General features: G+C 40.2%; 1 pseudogene across 1 annotated transcript; it reads left to right on the top strand.

Annotated features, from left to right (window-relative positions):
- Positions 1 to 1,330: 1,330 nt before the first annotated feature.
- On the top strand, positions 1,331 to 2,665 carry LOC105533016 (annotated as a pseudogene). Its single transcript, XR_001005067.1, has one exon. The product of XR_001005067.1 is annotated as a putative hydrolase RBBP9 pseudogene (transcript).
- Positions 2,666 to 3,894: the final 1,229 nt, after the last annotated feature.

Here is a 3,894-nt window from a genome sequence, read left to right as displayed (position 1 = left end):
AGATTAGTTTAACAATTATGGGGCCCAACTGGGGGCAAGTTTGAGCTTTGCCAGATTAATATTGGGTGCTAAGCAGAGTGGCTAATGTCTATGTCTTTTCACAAGTATTTTGCTCTGGCCAGAATGGAAAAAGATAATTTCACTTTGTGTTGCAGCTTGGCCCCCAGGGCTATGGTACAGCAAGCCAGGTCACTAGGGCCACTCAGGGAAAGGAAATCCAGAAGCCTGTCATGCTGGCAAAAGGGTAAGAATTTCTTACCAGATTGGGTTTATAACCCAATCCCATTTTTTACCTGGGTACCCCACCACTTACCCAAAGTCAGATTTCTGGCCCCACTCTATCCCTCTCTCTGTGCAAATTGGTTGAATGAATGGCAAAATCACTGTTTATCTCCTCTGTAAAGTTTTTGCTTAATGGAAAAAAGGATTTTTGAGGCTAATCTTAAGCTCCAGTGAATCTGGTGTGCTTTATGTGTTTTTCTATATTGTTCTGTCATAATGAGGGGTACTTTAGAATAGAATGTGTGACTAGGATCCCATAAACCCACTTTTCAAGATGGTCCAGGAAACTGGTCAGTCATGTCCTTGGGAGCTTGACTTTGTAATCACTTGGCTATGCTTTCTCCTTTCACAATGGCAACCCAGGTTTAGGGCCTAATTCCTGACTTAGGGAATGAATCCTTTACTTTCTGTCTGTCTGCATATTTATATGTGTTGTCTATGTAATGTTTATATACAAGAGAGCTTTGATAAATTGGTTTAATAATAATAAGTGCTTAAATAAAATATTTTGTCAGAAAAGTAAAAAGATTAATGCCTTTTATTTAGTTCATGTGACTTAAGTAATACTTTGGAAAAAGACAGTTTAAAAAATTATTGGCAAAATAAAAATATCTTCAAAAATGTAAATATTTGGTCTAAATTATGCAGGTGAGATATTAGATTTGCTAAATGCTTTAAGGTCATAAACTGCATCTTTGACTTTTAAAAATTATTCAATTTACCTATTTCAGAGCATTAAATTGCAAATAAAATCTGGGGGCATGTTGAATTAGCCATGCCCCCTAACTATGCAAAGAAGGTTATAAAGAAAATATATTTTATATAAGAAAGGATCTCTCATGGTACAACCTTGGCCTAAAGTAAAATAACTTGTTGTTAAAAAAAAAATAAATAAATGTTTAGGACAAGTCAAAAAGTCTTTGCATGCTGTAAATGGTCTATGTCATAAAAGAATTTATAAAAAGTAATTTATACAAGAAATATTGCACAATTTAAAGGTGAGTAGGCTTACTTAATGCTTCATAAAATGCCAGTATGGCTCCTGGACCCGTGCTGAGAGGACTCTGGCCTCGCTGCACTCATGGCTTCTCCTAGCAAGGCAGTGATTGTTCCCGGGAACGGAGGCGGGGATGTGACCACCCACGGCTGGTATGGCTGGGTGAAAAAGGAGCTGGAGAAAATACCTGGTTTCCAGTGTTTGGCTAAAAACATGCCCGACCCAATTACAGCACGAGAGAGCATCTGGTTGCCCTTCATGGAGACAGAGCTGCACTGTGATGAGAAGACCATCATTATCGGCCACAGTTCTAGGGCCATCGCAGCCATGAGGTATGCAGAAAAACATCGAGTATATGCTATTGTATTAGTGTCTGCATACACATCAGACTTGGGGGATGAAAATGAGCGTGCAAGTGGATACTTCACCCGCCCCTGGCAGTGGGAGAAGATCAAGGCCAACTGCCCTTACGTTGTGCAGTTTGGCTCCACTGATGACCCATTCCTTCCCTGGAAGGAACAACAAGAAGTGGCCGATAGGTTGGAAACCAAATTGCACAAATTCACTGACCATGGCCACTTTCAGAACACAGAGTTTCATGAACTGATTACTGTGGTAAAGTCTTTGCTGAAAGTACCAGCATAGACTGTATGACTTCTGCTATTTCGCATCCCAATATAGGGGTAGAATAATATCTACTATCAGCCGATTACTAGACACATGAAACATCCAGTTAAGTTCCAAAAGTGCCTGAAAAACAAACACAAGTTTCAATGTTCAATCTAAGTTACAAATAGCGTTTCCATTTTCCATAGACTCTAAAACTCCCCAAATTGCTGTGAGCTACCACAGTATTTTCCTCATTTGGTAAGAAACGTAAGGACAGCTTAATTGCCCTTCTCTAACCAAAGTAAGTCAAAAATAGCACCCAGGTTTCCTGATTCCTACTCCTGAGTAAAACGAAACAGGTTTTATGTATGTTGCAGGTGTCGCATACTTTGCCTCTTTGAAATCAAACTTTTCTATTTCACTGGGGAAAGAACACATGACTGAAAGTCCAGAGTGTTAGCTTAGAGCTCAAAATACTAGCTGCTGTTTCAAGCTGGCCCCGGACATTAAACCCAGACTAGGGCCTACACCTCTGACACTTGCCCCTGAGTCCTTCAGACATGTTGAGAGAGACTGAGACAGGAGTCTTCCAGAGTCAGGAAGGAAGGAGAAGCACAGCAATATACATACATAATATACGTACGACTGACTAGATTTGTTTGAGACAAGAGTGGTGGGATCAGGGCCATATGGAGAGCTCATGGCCTGTCTAAATTGTTGCTATGTGGAAATTGGGCAGAGTGTTACCAATTTTCTGATTTTTTGTGTGGAAAAAAATGTCCAAATTATGGTTTTTAAATTTGGGGACTATATATATATACATACACACACATACACATACAATCCATATACATATGAGTATGTAAGTTGGCAGTAAGAGTATACATCAAAAAATTTACAAATACTGCAAGACAAATAAAATCCAAGCCATCCATTTGTGACTACAGTCATAAGCATTAACTTAGCCAGGGGCTTTTAGATAATTATCTGTGAAGTCTGAGAAAAGACTAAGATAACCAAAATGAACATAATGTCAAAGGATGAAATCATGAGGACAATTTGGGTTTTGTTCCAAAGTCAAGTGCTTTTAAAAAGAACCTGTCCCTACTTCATGTTCTGTTCTATAGAGAACAGAACGTCCGTGGCCCTTTAGAGCTCTTTCAAGCACATTCCATTTTCTTCTGATCATACTTCCTCAAAAAGCCTTTTATTTGGCTGGGTGTGATGGGTCATGCCTGTAATCCCAGCACTATGGGAGGCTGAGGTGGGTGTATTGCTTGAGGCCAGATGTTTGAGGCCAGCCAGGGCACATGGTGAGACCCCATCTCTACAGAATATTAAAAAATTAGCTGGGCATGCTGGTGCACGCCTGTAGTCCTAGCTACTTGGGAGGCTGAGGCAGGATTGCTTGAGCCCAGGAGTTTGAGCCTTCAGTGAGCTGCGATCCCGTCACTGTACTCCATCCTGGGTGATGGAGCAAAGAACAAAAAAAAAAAAAAAAAAAAAAAATTTTAAATAAAGAAACCTACCCTTTCTCATTTCTCAACATTTTTTGGCTATTATGATCTCTAAGTGTTACTTCAAATAATTTCCAGTGAATCCACACTTGATGTTGCAGAGCCTGAATTTGCTGCAGAAATATAATTTCCTGTACTTCATGCCTAAAGGAGATTCAGAGCAATCACTTAAAACCAAAAGTCTTGGGTTTTAAATGTGCTTAGACAAAAAAAAAAAAAGAAAAAAAATCAGGAAAGGTACGCTAATCGTTTAACAACAGTCGTCTTTGGGGAATGGGCATTTTGGTAGGTACAGTGTGGTGGACGTCCTTCTTCTTATTTATTTATTTTTTTTTGAGACAGTGTCTTGCTCTGTCGCCCAGGCTGGAGTTCAGTGGCACAAATCTCAGCTCACTCTAACCTCCGCCTCCCGGGTTCAGGTGATTCTCACGTCTCAGCCTCCCAAGTAGCATGAAATGGGGGCGTGCGCCACCACGCCTGGCTAATTTT

This window comes from Mandrillus leucophaeus, unplaced genomic scaffold, assembly GCF_000951045.1.
Source record: "Mandrillus leucophaeus isolate KB7577 unplaced genomic scaffold, Mleu.le_1.0 Scaffold1213, whole genome shotgun sequence".
Taxonomy (NCBI): domain Eukaryota; kingdom Metazoa; phylum Chordata; class Mammalia; order Primates; family Cercopithecidae; genus Mandrillus; species Mandrillus leucophaeus.
This window is presented reverse-complemented; position numbering and strand designations above follow the sequence as displayed.